Genomic DNA, 19,536 nt, shown 5'->3' on the forward strand with positions numbered 1-19,536 from the left:
CATTCATAATCTGAAAAGTGAATTACAATAAACAGGCATTTTTAATACCTGCAACAGTTATAATATAATTAAAATTAATTAAAAATACATCACTTCGTCTGTACTCAACTCTTTATCTGAAGCCGTGTCCAATTAGCCCCCTAGATACTAAACTCTTGGCTTACAAATTATTTGTTAGATCAGTATTAGACTATGCAAACCTCGTGTGGTTGCCATTTACTAAACAAGACATTAATGAACTTAAGGGTATATAGAGAAAGGCAGTCAGGTTCATTTTTAACAGTTACGGGCCATATAGTTCACCTACCATGTTGATGGAAACTGCTGGAATAGAAACACTGTAACAAAGGGGCCAAAATAGCTTGCTCAAAATTCATGTACTTACTCATGTAAGATAAGCAAACATTGATGCAACTAAGTACATCTCCAGCATACAAGCACGTCCAACCAGACATAAACATTCACAAATGCTTACTGAATACCTTTTCCATACCAACTGTTCGAAGAACTAATTTTTTTCAGAAGGATGGATAGGTGGGCTAGTTGGTAATGCATTATGATTAAAACATAGAGCGCTACAAACACAAAGGACGTAGAAGTAGAAACACGCACACTATACATGCTCAGCATCCATTTTCCATGTGTTTATTAAACATCAGTTGTGAGTGAAAAAAAAAAGTGTGTGTAGTGTGTTTCTTCTTTTGTGTCCTTTGTGTTTTTAGCGCTCCAAGTTTTTTCAGTTTTTTCCTTTAACTATAACAGAATGCAATAAACTTCCTGTATACATTATGGAAAGTGCGTCACTTACCCAGTTTTAATGTGCATAGAAAGTGATGTGCTAAACCTGTGAGATTGTTTTTACCGTTACACCTGATTGGTTTATAGAAGTATGCTTGCTGATTTCTCCTCTTTTTTTATTCTACCCTCACAAATTTCAATTGTCTTAGCATGCATCTTTCTTTTTATCGTTTAGTATTTTCTTGTTTTCTTTTCCCTGCTGAGCTTCTCAGCTCACCGAAATTATTGCTTGAATTTTCTTTTTCTGTACCTGTCTGTCTATATTACCCATAGATGTAATTGCCATTCATTGTACTTTCATTGCAATGATATTGTTATTGTATTTGGAATAGTATTGTATTGCGAAGCTCTCCACATAGGAATAGTATTATATAATAATATAATAATAGTAATATAATAAGTAATGGTATAGTTTGGAATAGTATTGTATTGGCGAAGCTCTCCACATCCCCGTAAGGAGCCTGGTGGTGGTCTCGTGCTGACGATGCCCTCTCGTTGAGCGCATATTTCCCCCCTCATCTTTTAAGAGATTCAATACATACAAGCATTTGTCTCGCAAACCAGATTTATTTCGAGGGAATTTTCCACGTCTCAATAATTTCTCTCGTCGTATTCGAGTGCTGATTGCCGTGTTATAGTTTGTTAACGAAGCTTCCCCTCAAGTCTAAATGTTGTAAGGCGGTTTGTCGTGTGCGTATCATGGCCACGCATGCTTATATCGCCTTTCCCTTTCTCTACCACGGTTGCGCTTTAAAACCACGGCGCTGCAAGTTTGCTTTCCTTTCCTTCCCTCTTCTCCGCCCTTAAACTGGCTCTCTTAACTACTACACGCAGAGACAAGAAACAGCGCGCGCTTTAGATCCTATAGATGAGATGAATATTTACAATTATTATTAGGGTTATAATTATATTCGAGTGCTGATTGCCGTGTTATAGTTTGTTAACGAAGCTTCCCCTCAAGTCTAAATGTTGTAAGGCGGTTTGTCGTGTGCGTATCATGGCCACGCATGCTTATATCGCCTTTCCCTTTCTCTACCACGGTTGCGCTTTAAAACCACAGCGCTGCAAGTTTGCTTTCCTTTCCTTCCCTCTTCTCCGCCCTTAAACTGGCTCTCTTAACTACTACACGCAGAGACAAGAAACAGCGCGCGCTTTAGATCCTATAGATGAGATGAATATTTACAATTATTATTAGGGTTATAATTATATTCGAGTGCTGATTGCAGTGTTATAGTTTGTTAACGAAACTACCCCTCAAGTCTAAATTGTAAGGCAGTTTGTCGTGTGCGATCATGGCCACGCATGCTTATATCGCCTTTCCGTTTCTCTACCACGGTTGCACTTTAAAACCACGGCGCTGCAAGTTTGCTTTCCTTTCCTTCCCTCTTCTCCGCCCTTAAACTGGCTCTCTTAACTACTACACGCAGAGGCAAGAAACAGCGCGCGCTTTAGATCCTATAGATGAGATGAATATTTACAATTATTATTAGGGTTATAATTATATTCGAGTGCTGATTGCCGTGTTATAGTTTGTTAACGAAACTACCCCTCAAGTCTAAATTGTAAGGCAGTTTGTCGTGTGCGTATCATGGCCACGCATGCTTATATCGCCTTTCCGTTTCTCTACCACGGTTGCGCTTTAAAACCACGGCGCTGCAAGTTTGCTTTCCTTTCCTTCCCTCTTCTCCGCCCTTAAACTGGCTCTCTTAACTACTACACGCAGAGGCAAGAAACAGCGCGCGCTTTAGATCCTATAGATGAGATGAATATTTAGAATTATTATTAGGGTTATAATTTATTCGAGTGCTGATTGCCGTGTTATAGTTTGTTAATGAAACTACCCCTCAAGTCTAAATATTGTAAGGCAGTTTGTCGTGTGCGTATCATGGCCACGCATGCTTATATCGTCTTTCCGTTTCTCTACCACGGTTGCGCTTTAAAACCACGGCGCTGCAAGTTTGCTTTCCTTTCCTTCCCTCTTCTCCGCCCTTAAACTGGCTCTCTTAACTACTACACGCAGAGATAAAGAAATAGCGCGCACATGCGATCGCATAGATGAGATGAATACATATATATAGAAAAGCATCAGTCATAGCTCTCGAAGTATAATATAATATAATATAGAAGAGCTCTCGAAGATAGCTATTCCGGCGGCTAGCTTCCCACGCTATGCGTGCCGCCCTCGCACCTGTGAAAGCTTTTCCTAGACGCTAGAGCTATACTATTCCTGCGCAACCTTGAGCGATCGGAAAGCGCGTTTTCCACGCCTGGCCGGCGGAGAGGGGAGGCTTCGTTCCGGCCGCGAAGCTCTCCACATCCCCGTAAGGAGCCTGGTGGTGGTCTCGTGCTGACGATGCCCTCTCAGTGAGCGCATATTTCCCCCCTCATCTTTTAAGAGATTCAATACATACAAGCATTTGTCTCGCAAACCAGATTTATTTCGAGGGAATTTTCCACGTCTCAATAATTTCTCTCGTCGTATTCGAGTGCTGATTGCCGTGTTATAGTTTGTTAACGAAGCTTCCCCTCAAGTCTAAATATTGTAAGGCAGTTTTCCTAGTCTCTAAAGCCGCTCGAGTTCACGCAGCTCCTCTGGCGGCCATTTTTCCAAGAAATAATGCCTTCCAACCACTCAGAATCAGCAAAAATCGACTGTCGCGGACAACACCAGCCCCTTTCCACATAAGTATGAGGCTCGGAGCAGGAGCTATGGCGCTTGAAAGTAACCGCTGGCTTGACGAACCAACCGACTGAGCTACCTTTCCGGGCAACATTGAAGGATCACGAGTTCAAATCACAAGTTATGTTCCTTTTTTTCCCCTTTTTTTCCTTTCTTTTTAATGTCTTTTCCTTCATTTTATCACTGTACGGAAACCCTCCTAAAAAAAAAAAAAATTTATATATCCTCAATTATGTGTGGCCACACATGTACAAGTCATAAATACCAGGTTCTCTAGCCGAGTGCCATCCATGCGGTATAACCGAGCTCAGATTAGCCCACCTTGACTGATCAAATTGGGCACCACTGTAGGTTAAATGAGGCGTACAACTCCTGCGGGACCCGCCGTGGTTGCTCAGTGGTCATGGTGTTAGACTGCTGGGCACGAGGTCGCGGGATCGGACCCCGGCCACGGCGGCCGCATTTCGATGGGGGCGAAATGCGAAAACACCCTTGTACTTAGAATTTGGTGCACGTTAAAGAACCCCAGGTGGTCGAAATTTTCGGAGTCCTCCACTGAGGCGTGCATAATCAGAAAGTGGTTTTGTCACGCAAAACCCCATTCTCCAATTTTTAATTTAACTCCTGCGGGGACGGTAGAGTATCCGTCTCCAGTGCAAAAGGACCGTGATTCAAATCCCGGTGCAGCGCAATTCTCCACCGGAAAATACAAAAAAAAAAAAACGTGTGTTGAGAAAATTGCACAAACAGGCCTGGAGTGCGGCCTGATCCCGGTGACCAGAACCGGTAACGCACTGTCTCACCAAAGCAGGATTGGCCACCCTGGTGCAGTACTGGGCCACAACCTCCTATATGAATACAACAATCAAACCCCGGCCCTCAGTCCCCAGCAGCCGCGAAGCAACTGACCACGGCGGCGGTCAGATCTGTGACGCTGCAGAGGGTGCTAAGAATACCTGGCTCCGGACAGGCCGCCATTGGAATCTGAACCTGGCAACGTTTAACGTTAGAACGCTATCTAGCGAGGCGAGTCTAGCAGTGTTATTGGAGGAATTAGAGGGTAGTAAATGGGATATAATAGGGCTCAGTGAGGTTAGGAGGACAAAAGAAGCATATACAGTGCTAAAAAGCGGGCATGTACTGTGTTACCGGGGCTTAGCAGAGAGACGAGAACTAGGAGTTGGATTCCTGATTAATAAGGAAATAGCTGGTAACATACAGGAATTCTATAGCATTAACGAGAGGGTGGCAGGTCTTGTTGTGAAGCTTAATAAGAGGTACAAATTGAAGGTGGTACAAGTCTATGCCCCTACATGCAGTCATGATGACCAGGAAGTCGAAAGCTTTTATGAAGACGTGGAATCGGCGATGGGTAAAGTCAAAACAAAATACACTATACTGATGGGCGACTTCAATGCCAAGGTAGGCAAGAAGCAGGCTGGAGACAAGTCAGTGGGGGAATATGGCATAGGGTCTAGGAATAGCAGAGGAGAATTATTAGTAGAGTTTGCAGAACAGAATAATATGCGGATAATGAACACCTTTTTCCGCAAGCGGGTTAGTCGAAAGTGGACGTGGAGGAGCCCGAATGGTGAGACTAGAAATGAAATCGACTTCATACTCTGCGCGAACCCTGGCATCATACAAGATGTAGACGTGCTCGGCAAGGTACGCTGCAGTGACCATAGAATGGTAAGAACTCGAATTAGCCTAGACTTGAGGAGGGAACGGAAGAAATTGGTACACAAGAAGCCAATCAATGAGTTAGCGGTAAGAGGGAAACTAGAGGAATTCCGGATCAAGCTACAGAACAGGTACTCGGCTTTAACTCAGGAAGAGGACCTTAGTGTTGCAGCAATGAACGACAATCTCATGGGCATCATTAAGGAGTGCGCAATAGAAGTCGGTGGTAACGCCGTTATACAGGAAACCAGTAAGCTATTGCAGGAGACGAAAGATCTGATCAAGAAACGCCTATGTATGAAAGCCTCTAACCCTACAGCTAGAATAGAACTGGCAGAACTTTCTAAGTTAATCAACAAGCGTAAGACAGCGGACATCAGAAACTATAATATGGATAGAATTGAACAGGCTCTCAGGAACGGAGGAAGCCTAAAAACAGTGAAGAAGAAACTAGGAATAGGCAAGAATGAGACGTGTGCGTTAAGAGACAAAGCCGGAAATATCGTTACTAATATGGATGAGATAGTTCAAGTGGCTGAGGAGTTCTATAGAGATTTATACAGTACCAGTGGTACCCACGACAATAGTGGAAGAGAGAATAGCCTAGAGGAATTCGAAATCCCACAGGTAACGCCAGAAGAAGTAAAGAAAGCCTTAGGAGCTATGCAAAGGGGGAAGGCAGCTGGGGAGGTTCAGGTAACAGCAGATTTGTTGAAGGATGGTGGTCAGATTGTTCTAGAGAAACTGGCCACCCTGTATACGCAATGCCTCATAACCTCGAGCGTACCGGAATCTTGGAAGAACGCTAACATAATCCTAATCCATAAGAAAGGGGACGCCAAAGACTTGAAAAATTATAGACCGATCAGCTTACTGTCCGTTGCCTACAAAGTATTTACTAAGGTAATCGCAAATAGAATCAGGAACACCTTAGACTTCTGTCAACCAAAGGACCAGGCAGGATTCCGTAAAGGCTTCTCAACAATAGACCATATTCACACTGTCAATCAAGTGATAGAGAAATGTGCAGAATATAACCAACCCTTATATATAGCTTTCATTGATTACGAGAAAGCGTTTGATTCAGTCGAAACCTCAGCAGTCACGGAGGCATTACGGAATCAGGGTGTAGATGAGCCATATGTAAAAATCCTGGAAGATATCTATAGCGGCTCCACAGCCACCGTAGTCCTCCACAAAGAAAGTAACAAAATCCCTATAAAGAAAGGCGTGAGACAGGGAGATACGATATCTCCAATGCTATTCACAGCATGTTTACAGGAGGTATTCAGAGGCCTGGAGTGGGAAGAATTGGGGATAAAAGTTGATGGAGAATACCTTAGCAACTTGCGATTCGCTGATGATATTGCCTTGCTTAGTAACTCAGGAGACCAATTGGAATGCATGCTCACTGACCTGGAGAGGCAAAGCAGAAGGGTGGGTCTGAAAATTAATTTGCAGAAAACTAAAGTATTGTTTAACAGTCTCGGAAGAGAACAGCAGTTTACGATAGGTAGCGAAGCACTGGAAGTGGTAAGGGAATACATCTACTTAGGGCAGGTAGTGACCACGGATCCGGATCATGAGACTGAAATAACCAGAAGAATAAGAATGGGCTGGAGTGCGTTTGGCAGGCATTCTCAAATCATGAACAGCAGGTTACCACTATCCCTCAAAAGGAAAGTGTATAACAGCTGTGTGTTACCAGTACTCACATATGGGGCAGAAACCTGGAGGCTTACGAAAAGGGTTCTGCTGAAATTGAGGACGACGCAATGAGCTATGGAAAGAAGAATGATGGGTGTAACGTTAAGGGATAAGAAAAGAGCAGATTGGGTGAGGCAACAAACGCAGGTAAACGATATCTTAGTTGAAATCAAGAAAAAGAAATGGGCATGGGCAGGACATGTAATGAGGAGGGAAGATAACCGATGGTCATTAAGGGTTACGGACTGGATTCCAAGGGAAGGGAAGCGTAGCAGGGGGCGGCAGAAAGTTAGGTGAGCGGATGAAATTAAGACGTTTGCAGGGACAACATGGCCACAATTAGTACATGACCGGGGTAGTTGGAGAAGTATGGGAGAGGCCTTTGCCCTGCAGTGGGCGTAACTAGGCTGATGATGATGATGTATTACAATTTGTGTTATTCTTAGTCACACTTACCCACGTTATATGCTGACCTGCTATGATCCCCTTGGGATTGGCAGTATATTCAAATGAATAAATAAATAGTCTATGTGCAAATAAGGCAGCTCTAAGATGCTTCTTTACATGGACATTAGTGCAGAAATAACCATTAGTAAAATGCTCCATGTCTTAAGGGGGACGCGGGTTTTGCATCGCGAAAAATTGCCAAAAAATAGATTTTTTCAAAATCACATTTTCGGTTTCTATAACTCTTTTTCTATCCGATTCCGAAATGTCATCCATATAAACCACGTAGAAGGGCGCTAAAAAGTTTGTTTTATCAGCCAAGGTGGCGAAAGGTTTCGCGGAAATCAAGTAAGAACCGCGTTTTTCAAACCACAATATCTCTGGAACGGCGCAACCGAGCGCCGCCATCTTGGTCTCGTTGGAAAGCGCATTTTTCTGTCTTCAAATTTGCCGTTTCAGCTATCTCCTCCGTACAGAAACAAGCACACAAAAACAAATGATTGAAGGTCGTGCCGGAGTCTGCGATTGGCCGCGCTCGCCACGTGACTCCAGCGCGGTTCGCCATTGGTCCGGCGCTCGCGTCGTCTACTCGGCTCTTTCACAGCTCTTTCCACTTCGCGAGCCTGGAAGTCTCCGTAATCTCGACGTGTCAAAACGGGTGCTACGCAGACATTGCGGTAGCGTGGCCCATCACTACGTTTGTGGACGTTTCAGACCAACGGTAAAGTATTCCGTGCATCGATGACGCGGACTTAGCGACCAAGATTCGTTCGCGGAATCCCCGGACATGCGGCTAGGCCTTTCAGCTCTCGGTGTTTTGGAATTCGTGACCAAGCACATCGCGCATACAATCCTCGTACCGCGGCTAAGCATTTCGCGCATAGGAGTCTCCGACTTGTCGATCAAGCACATCACGCGCGGACATCTCGGGCCCTCACCTAAGCATGTTGTGCATCGGCGCCTCCGACTGCGCGACTAAGTACATCGAGCGTCGACTCCTCGAGCCCGCGTCTAGGCATTTCGCGCGTCGGCACCTCGGACTACGCAAATAAGAGCATCGGGTGTCGACTCCTTGAGCTCGCGGCTAGGAATTTCGCGCGTCGGCACCTCGGGCTGCGCGAACAAGAGCATCGAGTGACGACTCCTCGAGCCCGCGTCTAGGCATTTCGCGCGTCGGCACCGCGGACTGCGCGAATAAGAGCATCGAGTGTTTACTCCTCGAGCCCGCGGCTAGGAATTTCGCGCGTCGGCACCTCGGACTGCACGAACAAGAGCATAAAGTGTCGACTCCTCGAGCCCGCGTCTAGGCATTTCGCGCGTCGGCACCTCGGGCTGCGCGAATAAGAGCATCGAGTGTCGACTCCTTAAGCCCGCGGCTAGGAATTTCGCGCGTCGGCACCTCGGACTGCACGAACAAGAGCATAGAGTGTCGACTCCTCGATCCCGCGGCTAGGCATTTCGCGCGTCGGCACCTCGGACTGCGCGAACAAGAGCATCGAGTGTCAACTCCTCGAGCCCGCGTCGGCACAGCGGACTGCGCGAACAAGAGCATCGAGTGTCAACTCCTCGAGCCCGCGGCTAGGAGTTTCGCGCGTCGGCACCTCGGACTGCGCGAACAAGAGCATCGAGCGGCGACTCCTCGAGCCCGCGTCTAGGCATTTCGCGCGTCGGCACCTCGGACTGCGCGAATAAGAACATCGAGTGTCGACTCCTCGAGCCCGCGGCTAGGAATTTCGCGCGTCGGCACCTCGGACTGCGCGAACAAGAGCATCGAGCGGCGACTCCTCGAGCCCGCGTCTAGGCATTTCGCACGTCGGCACCTCGGACTGCGCGAATAAGAACATCGTGTGTCGACTCCTCGAGCCCGCGGCTAGGAATTTCGCGCGTCGGCACCTCGGACTGCGCGAACAAGAGCATCGAGCGGCGACTCCTCGAGCCCGCGTCTAGGCATCTCGCGCGTCGGCACCTCGGACTGCGCGAATAAGAACATCGAGTGTCGACTCCTCGAGCCCGCGGCTAGGAATTTCGCGCGTCGGCACCTCGGACTGCGCGAACAAGAGCATCGAGCGGCGACTCCTCGAGCCCGCGTCTAGGCATCTCGCGCGTCGGCACCTCGGACTGCGCGAACAAGAGCATCGAGCGGCGACTCCTCGAGCCCGCGTCTAGGCATTTCGCGTGTCGGCACCTCGGACTGCGCGAATAAGAACATCGAGTGTCGACTCCTCGAGCCCGCGGCTAGGAATTTCGCGCATCGGCAACTCGGACTGCGCGAGTATGCGCATCGAGCGTCGACTCCTTGTATCTGCGGCTAGGCGAAATCTCATACCCGTAACCAAGCATATTGCGCGTTCACGCTATGATCATATTGTCACGATAGCCAGTTACAATATCTATCATACCCCCTTCCAATAGTTACTGGTAAATAAGAGTGAGAGCGTAGCCATCACAACAATTCACGTTGAAGCAGGGGCCTTGTGTGCCACCATGTTCGATAACGCAATTTGTTATTGGGTATAATAAACATTACAAATGTTACACTCGTGAAATAATGTATGTTAGAGTCACACATAAACCACAGAAACCCAATAAGGTTCGGAGCATGCGCAGTGAGAGCAATGCTATTTCTTTACATTATGCATTTACATTTGGTTGGAAACGCTATTCTACAACTGTCTAATCTTTTGCACCACAGCTCATAACGCCATGCACATGCAAGAGAGAGAGGTCAATGTAAGAGTGCGACAGTGAGCCAGTGCTTCTGCCGTGTGTGCACAGCTTGCACGGTGGTGTGAAAACCAGTGTTGCTTTAAGGCTTATTCAATGAAGCGACGCAGGAGTTTTGAACTGCCACAGCGAACGAGTGCCAAATTCTGCGGAAAGCATTGTACTTGGCGTGCAGCAGTCGGGTATATTCTTGCTATTGGACACGAATTTAGTTTGTTATATTAATTGGCAAGACAATTTCACTTGGTAAAAATGAGGTTTTAAATACATGGTATCTACGGAAATTTCAAGGTGAATTTCATTTACTTCGTTACCTCCATTATTTTGTTATACCCCGTTTCACTACAAGGAGGCTCGAGTGTAATAGCCATTTCATTGCAGCATCTGTATTTTGAAAGGGAGGCACTGCAAATTACTGCTGCCATTGCACTCTAGTGGTAGATTCCTCTAAACGAAGACTCAGACTCAAGTAGAATCTGCCAAATATGAGCTAAGAAATGTTTTATGCAAGATTTGTTAAAGTAGTGTTAAAGTGTTAAAGCATTTCTATCAAACCGGCCCATCGAATACCAGCCACGGTGGCCGCATTTGATGGGGGCGAAATGCGAAAACATCCGTGTACTTAGATTTAGGTGCACATTAAAGAACCCCAGGTGGTCCAAATTTCTGGAGCCCCCCACTACGGCGTGTCTCATAATCAGATCATGGTTTTGGCGCGTAAAACCCCGTAATTTAATTCTTTTTCTCATAAACTAGCGAAAGGCTTGCTAAACTATCAACGGATGGGATATAGCTTCCACATTCGCTTCTCTCTCATAGAATCTGTAGCAGCCAGGTGACCAGTACAAGGTTAATAATTTCAGGCTGCTGAACAGTGCTGAACAGTGCTGAACAATGAATGCTAAAAAGAATTCAAGGTGAAGGTGGGTCCGTGCGTCTTGCATTTGCTACAACAATGCTCTCAAGGGGGTTTAAAAAAATTAACGCTAGCCACTGGCCAACTTAGTGACCGTGAGAAAGTGACAAGACGGCGGCATAGCTGTTGGCGGCTGTTGTGAGCACCGGCGTCACGCTGTTTGCTATAGCATTGCGTGCCAGCTTAGTGCAATCAAGCACAAAATCAAGCAAGCCACGGCTGCTTTCTAGTAGCAGCTGCCAAGAGCTACAATGTCATACCTGTTGTAGTGGGCCCACATCCACTATGCATTCATTTGTTTTTTTACCCCTTAATTTTGAAATGCAGAAGAAAAAAAATAACTGGGAATGATGTAGCAAGTTGGTAACTGTCAAATCTGATGTTTTTGAATGCAATGCACAATTTGGCATGCATAATTGCAAGAGCTTGTAATTAGAAAGTTAGGCAAATAATTTTGACTAATTAGCTATTCAGTGACAACAGAAATATTCACCTGTTTGCACAAGGTGACTGCTAAGAAAACATCGTTGGTCCCATCATTGTATCTTGTAGCCCTTTGTTTGAAACAGCTTGGTCCATGTTAGGTTGGACACATGGTATTTAAACTGCAGTGCTAAGTGCAAAATGATAATAGGGTGTCTTTTTTTTTTCTATGAAAGAAGGATTTTCCTCAAGGCACGATTCTACAAACCTTTCTTTACAATTCTTTTTATATGCAATTCTAAAATTTGTTTGCTGAAAGCTTTGTAGAACTGCAATAAAAAATATCAATTGTATCGGCCAAGGTGGTGCATAATATCTTGGAAAATATAATATTGCTACGGCATGAGCCGGGCGAGGAGAAGAAGAAGAAGAAATTAGCTGGTGCTGCCTCGGGACGCCATCTTGACTTCACCATCAATCTCGTCCCTTAAATAAAGCCGGTTCAACATTAACCGTAACAGTTTTGTAGTGGAGGTGCTGGGTACTTCGACCAAGACGACGGAGCTGCTGCAGCAAGTGCCACGCCAGAGCCGACGCCTCGCTTGACTGCCTCCAACACCACTTGAGATCTTGATGTCCCACAGCGGCGACCAACAGCCTTCTCTGTCTGCTCCAGTGCGAACAACCCAGCGCCTGGATGCATCAGATGGAGCCCCGCCCTTTCTCAGGGAAATTCGGCGAGGACGTGGAGGAATGGCTCGCCCACTACAAGCGTGTGAGAAAGTACAACGGCTGGAACTCCACGGCTCAGCTCGACAATGTGGTTCTGTTCCTCACAGACACTGCGCTAGTGTGGTTCGAGAACCATGAAGATACCTTTACAATGTGGGACAGCTTCGTTACTCACCTCACAGAGTGCTTTGGCGATTCCACCACGAAAAGGAAGCGGGCGGAGCAGACATTGCTTCAGCGCACTCAAGTCCCAGGTGAAACTTGTACTACGTACATAGAGGCGATCCTGAAGCTTTGCAAAACGGTCCTCGAATGTCCGAAAAGGACAAGGTTGGACGCCTTCTCAAAGGCATAGCCGAGGATGTGTACAATTATTTAATCGGAAAGGCGAGTCTCACCTCGGTCGCCGACCTCGTCAAGCATTGCCGCACATTTGAGGCCTTGAAGCTACGCTGTATCACGCCAAAGTTCGGCAGGTTAGCAAATGTTAAATGGTGGCAAGTGTTGACGAAAACTACAACTACAGTCAACGACCGATTTTTCGGACCCTCTAGGGAACGTAAAAACGTCCAAAAATTCAGGCAGTTCAAAAAAATGAATGCATGCAAAAAACGGACTTTCTTTTTCTTTTTTGTCGGATCTAGAGGTAAAGGGCGAAGTACCGGGTTTTCGAAACCCTGCCAAAGCATCAGTGAAAGGGCTATAAAGAAAACGCATTCAAAAACTCTGTATGCAGCCAACTGCCGGTTTATTATTTACGTGTGCATCGTCGGGCAGCTGGTTTTATTGCTGCAGTGGCTTGAAAAACTTGTTGATTGTTGTTTGGACGGCGTTCCAGTTGCATGCGATCATATTCACCTCGATCTGGGCAAGGGTCATGTCAGCACTGTACACCGATGAAAGAGTCAACAGTGCTCGCGTCAACTCGGCGCTTGTAGGCGGCGCAGGCATTGGCTCCTCATCTTCAACATCGGAGTCTTCTGAATCCCCCACAACCTGACTCCTTGCTCCATGCCGAACTCTTTGCTCACGTCAGCCTGTGATGGGCCGCTCACGACTTGCTTAATAATGGCGGCTTTCTTCTCCATTAATAACCGACGGTACTGCTTTCCGCGCTTCGATGCCATCGGCGAGGACGACGAAGACGGAGTGGCGGCCATCGAAGGCAAGCGAAATCCTCAAGTTGCGAACAGTGGAGTTCGCAGAGCACACTTGACACAACAGCACAACCACACACCACGCTAGCCAAAACGTGGCCTACGTAAACAAATGAAATGGCGGCGCTCTGGAAACTCCGCCGAAGGTGGAAGCGGAAGTGCGGCGATCAATAGAGCCAGCGTGGCCAGACCAAATCAGTGTGTGACGGCTAGATTTGGCTAGTTGTGGTTCAAAGCGGTGATATGCTTCGGCTGCAAGTCGATTTCCTGCGCAAGGCCGCTGCGCGAGGAGCCAAAGGACCTTCCGTCGCGTCAAAAAGTCCGGAAAATTGGACGGCGGGGGGTTCGAGCGTCCGAAACTTCAGATGTCTTTATACATTGATTCTATGGGGCTCGTGGCGGTACCACGAAGACGTTCGAAATATCAGGCATGTCCGAAAATTCAGTCGTTGACTGTACAGTTTTCAATTTGACCTTGCGGCAACTATAAGGCTAATTGCGAAGAACTTGAACGACACACCAACGGGGCAGATGTCGAATGGCTTGGTTGCGCTTCCAACCAACCTCAAGAACATGCATCGGCTGTGTCCGCATTGTCTGCCATGCCAGGCGTTGCAGACTGTCGAGTCAATCAGCTGCGACAGCACCGACATACCTTTCCCGACCACATGAAGCACAAACAACGAACTCGTCGAGCTACCACCACAAATCGGAATTCGGAAGATCGCGTTTATTATTCGCAGCATCCCAGGGTTGACCCCGAGGCTTACAACGTCGGTCACGCATCACCTGTGTGTTACAGCTGTGGCGCCTCAGGATACGTTGCTCGTTTTTATCGCCGGCGCCGACAGACAGCAACGTGGGGCCCACCACCAACTTGGCCTAATTTTTAACGTGACAGTTATGACGACCGTTGGCCAACAGACCCTGATACTGCAAACACCACAGGAGCGCCACCCCGGAATACCTTCCGTCAATATAGTAGAAGGAGTGGCTCGCCAGCTTCAGACCGCAGCCTGACACCCCCAACCAGTCGCCAACGCCGTTCACCGTCACCACCACCGTCGGGGAACTAGCCGGCGCGGCCGATGGAGGTAAGGTCGCCGGACAGTCTGCGTCTCTGCGAAATACTCCTCAGCCTATTATGATGGTGAAGAACAAAGTGCGTGTGTTAATTGATAGTATACCTGCAACAGCATTAGTGGATACTGGTGCTACCGTTTCCGTCATGAGTGTGACTGTCAAAGAGAGGCTGGGTCGGAAAGTTACGTTCCCGTGGAATCATGGTTTGACTTTTCATGGTGTCAGTGGAGAGTGCCTAGTTCCCCTTGGTATTTGTGTTGCAAGTGTTTTTTGGAGGAGAAGATCTTAAAACAGAATTTCTCGTACTACCGCGGTGCACTCATGATGTGATTCTAGGGATTGACTTTCTTCGGGAATGTGGTGCATCTGTTAACTGTGGCACAGGTGAAATTACTTTGAATAGCGCGCTTCTCGCCACCCTTGCCGACACATTCTTACCAGTGCAAAACTATTGTGTTGTTTGGAACGATTTGCTGCTACCGCCTTGGTCGCTGTGACGTATTCCTGTCAGTTTCGCTGCTGCTGACCTTTGATCGTTTAACGCACAAGTCCAGCCACTTACGTCGAGCTGCGCAAAGAAAGATGTACTGGTACCATGCTCTGTCGTGAGAGTAGTGAATGGCGCCTCAAATTTGTGGGCTTTCAATTGTTCTTGCGTCCCTGCTGTTCTCCCACGGGATATGAAGCTCGCTGAATTTGACGAGATTACTTACAGCTCCATTACAGTTCTAAGCGAGGAGGAGCAGTCTCATACTAGCGATCCCCACCGAAGCACTTCTGAAGAGCAGATCCTATGGATGATCAACAAGGCGCTGCCCTCACATGAGTGCCACGCTCTCGCACAAGTTTTGTAGGCACATCTTTCTGTGTTCGATTTCACACAAGGCGACCAGCAGGCTTCACTCCCGCGTTCTCGTGCTCACCACAGAATTGATACCGGATCTGCACACCCCATTCGGCAAAAGCCTTACTGCAATTCTTCAACAGAGAGGACAGTTATAGCTGAACAGGTGAAAGACATGCTGCGGAAAAGTGTTGTTCAAGAGTCCTCTAGTCCGTGGGCAGCACCAGTAATCTTAGTAAAGAAGGAGGATGGATCTTGGCAGTTTTGCGTTGATTACAGGAAACTGAATGGCGGTTACCAAAAAGGATGTGTATCCGCTTCCTAGAATTGATGATGTCATCGATTGTCTAAATTCCACTGCCTACTTTTCATCACTGGATTTGCGATCAGGGTATTGGCAGATACCCATGCACCCAGACAATAAGGAGAAAACGGCCTTCATGACACCAGACAGTCTTTATGAATTTAATGCTATGCCGTTCGGCCTTTGTAACGCGCCAGCAACATTCGAACGATTCATGGATACTATCCTCCGAGGACTTAAATGGGAAATTTGTTTGTGCTACCTCGATGATGTGGTGATTTTTGGCAGCACATTGAGTGAGCATAATAGCCGTCTCAGTCTTGTACTAGATTGTGTCAAACAAGCCGGCTTGATCCTAAATTCCAAGAAATGTCATTTCGGTGAAACCGAGACGTTAGTACTTAGGCATCTGGTCGACAAAAACGGTGTGAGGCCAGATCCACAGAAGATTGAGGCAGTCAGCTCCTTCGAAGCACCAAAGTCAGTGCGGGAGTTGAGGAGTTTCTTAGGCCTGTGCTCGTATTTTCGTTGCTTCGTCCCAAGATTCGCCGACGTGGTGTACCCCCTAACATGTCTTCTCCAAAAAGCCGTCCTTTTCGACTGGACATCTGCTTGCGACGACGCATTCTGCCAGCTAAAATTTATACTAACGTCAGGGCCCATATTGTGTCACTTCGATGCATCCGCACCTATGGAAGTGCACGCGGATGCCAGTGGCATCGGTGCCGTACTAGTGCAGCGTCATCAAGGAGCTGAACACGTTGTGGCTTATGCCATTCGCTCTTTGAATAAGGCGGAACGCAATTACACTGTGACCAAGCAAGAATGCTTGGCAGTTGTTTTCGCTGTCCACAAATTTCGGCCTTATATCTATGGACGCCCGTTCACTATCGTTACTGACCACCACACGTTATGCTGGTTGGTGAATCTCCAAGACCCGAGTGGACGACTGGCACGTTGGGCTCTTCGACTGCAGGAGTACGACTTCGTTATTTCCTACAAGTCCGGGCGTCGCCACGCAGATGCAGATGCAGACTGTCTCTCCCGCCTTCATCTGACGATGACGGAGGGTGACGAAGACAATTTTGATGACTGTTTTGCTCCCATTTCTTCTACATTCCCAGACTCGATGACTTTCTAAGCAGAACAGGAAAATGATATTACTTTGGAACCTCTATTTGTAGCCGCATCACGTCCTGGAGCCACCGGTTGATTTTGTGTCCGTGACGGCCTGCTTTACAAGACCACTTATTCGGCTAAAGGCGCCCACTTCCTTCTGGTGGTGCCGCAGAGTCTGCGAACGGACATACTGAGAGCCGTGCACGACGATGTGACCTCAGGCCATCTAGGATTCATCAGAACTTTGAACCGGACACAGGAGCGTTTTTACTGGCCCAGAATGCGGGACACAGTCGAGCACTATGTCGCCAGTTGCGAACAATGTCAACGCTACAAGCGCCCTGAGACCGCTCCGCCAGGTCTTCTCCAACCTCTGCCGTCACCTTGCCTGCCATTTGAACAAGTGGGTGTCGATCTTCTGGGCCCATTTCCCCGATCATCTAACGACAACCGATGGGTGATCGTATGTGTCAACCATCTGACCCGTTACGCGGAAACGGCGGCCGCACCATCTGTAACAGCTGCGTCCGTTGCAACGTTTTTGCTTCGATTCATTATTCTTCGACATGGTCCTCCCCGTGTCATCATTAGTGATCGCGGTCGTCAGTTCGTTGCGGACGCCGTAGAAGAACTGCTTCGTCTCTGCAGTTCGCAGTTCCGTCATTCAACGCCTTATCACCCTCAGACAAATGGGCTCGCAGGACGTACGAACAGAACTCTAACTAACATGCTGGCCAGGTCCATATCTTCCGATCACAAGGACTGGGATGACATACTCCCCTTCATCACCTATACTTATAATATTGCAAAGCATTAGGCGACCAATTAAAGTGCTTTTTATCTCCTTTATGCACGTTCACCGCTAAGCTGCATTGACACTATACTACCGCTTGGCTTTCACAGCGAGTACTCTGTTGCCAAGACGCTTTGTCTTGCCGAAGAAGCCCGGTTATCGCTCGTCTTCGTACTGTGGCATCGCAACACTGATCAAAAGAGCGCTATGACAGCCGACGCCAGTCTGTCTCGTACACTATAGAAGACTTTGTGTGGTTGTGGACTCCGGAACATAAACGTGGCTTATGCAAAAAGCTTTTACCCCAGTACACGGGCCCATTCGTCATTGTAGATGGCTTGAGTGACTTGACGTACGTGGTGGCACGCTTGATGTCCGCTGGTCGTCGGTCTAGCCGGACCCAGTTAGTACATGTTGCCCGTCTTAAAGGGCCCCTGAAACGGTTCTGACAAATTTTGTAGACGCGTAGGGTACAGCTTAAGTAGAACAATCGCACCACAATTTGAGTGAAGCGTTACGTATTAATGGAGCTACAAGCGATTAGAAGTTACCCTCCTCCCCATCCACGCTTTTCCTCCTCAACTCGTTCGCCGAGCGAGCGGGGCTACGCTCCGCCTTCACTGGTCCTGCTTCACGATGCGACGTCACATCGTCCACTTCCGTTTGTTTTGGAGCCCGCCCCTGCCCGCGCGAGACCTCTCCGCTAGCCGCTTGGCTGTCGACCCCAAGCGAGAGCTATCGAAGCAGCGTGCGTTGCGAGCATTCTGTCGTAGCGCCGAACGTGTCTGGTATTCCGTTAACCACAGGCAAGCTGGTCATTTCAGCAAATCACTGGAGGCATAAACTCAAGCTGATGAAGGAACTTTGGCGTAGACGTACGTGAGCGGCCTGATCGGTCTACACGGTCCAGACACTTGTTGGCGCAGCGCTTAACCAGCCAAACAAAGCGCTAATATTGCTCTAACCAAGTGTAAAACATTTTAAACATTTATAAAAAACAACGTGTCGATGATTACACTCCTGCGAAAAATACGCACCAGCAGCAAAGAAGAATACGCTTCGTTGCTGCTACTGTGTATGGTTGCGCTCTATGCCACCAGGTGGCTGCACCGTGCAGACCATTCACATTTGCCCTTCTGCTCATCTCGGCTCATCCCGTTACGGCACAGTCAAGCGGCCAGACCCTGTCCCCTTGCGCTTACGTTTGCCCTAATACGGGACTCGCGAAACGCTGTTGCGTTAGAATTCTTCCGGTGTAAAGTGGACGGCCACAAACGCGCAAATCCTGGTGCCGATCGGATAGCGGTAGTCCGATGCGCAGCAGCCAGTTCGCTCGTACGCTGCCTTGCAGAGGGACACGATGTTGCAGCTTGACATATTGCCAGTAGCTACGTTTGCAGTCCACAAGGCAACAAAGTCGAATCATAGTGCTCGCAAAAAGACTGAGACCAACTGTGACCACGGAGCTCTCGTCAAAATGGCGTACGTTGTAACACAAGCAGACGACACTTGCTGTGTGCCGGAAGTGCTTAATGTACTGAAAAATTGTTCTTGTGCATTCTCTTTATGCTACTTTCTTATCATAAAAACAAATTAACTAACATTCCAACTATTACGAAGATCATTTGTTTACCATAAAGTTGGAAAAATTATCGATCACGCGCCCTGGTCAGCCAATTGGATAGCTCGCCCCACTGACGTCATATGAGTGATTTTGGTCATATGGGTAGGGGCGGCTTAAAATTCCGCCGAGCAGTGCGCTGCGATCGGCAGCGATGTGCATTTTTAAAACCTTATAATAAATTACACGCTTTACGCAGAGCACTTAGATGTGTCAATTAATGATCAGAAGGACCTACTCTAACGACTCAGTACGTTTGTAGAAAATCGTCAAAAGCGTTTCAGGGTCCCTTTCAGCAGTTTCACCCTACGCTTTCCGAGTGATTTGGACTTGCCCAGCGGTCTTCGTCTGGCAACCGGGAATTGCTACGGCATGAGCCGGGCGAGGAGAAGAGGAAAAAGACGTTAGCTGGTGCAGCCTCGGGATGCCATCTTGACTTCACCATCAATCTCCTCTCTTATATATATATATATATATATAATCAACCCACAGTATCTTCGCAAGG

General features: G+C 47.6%; 1 protein-coding gene across 1 annotated transcript in view; it reads left to right on the forward strand.

Annotated features, from left to right (window-relative positions):
- The window catches only part of LOC142582207 (UBX domain-containing protein 4-like), a 66,678-nt gene that overhangs the window by 38,896 nt on the left and 8,246 nt on the right, over nt 1-19,536 (forward strand). The window lies entirely within an intron of this gene.

This window comes from Dermacentor variabilis, chromosome 5 (assembly GCF_050947875.1).
Source record: "Dermacentor variabilis isolate Ectoservices chromosome 5, ASM5094787v1, whole genome shotgun sequence".
In the NCBI taxonomy this organism is placed as follows: Eukaryota; Metazoa; Arthropoda; class Arachnida; order Ixodida; family Ixodidae; genus Dermacentor; species Dermacentor variabilis.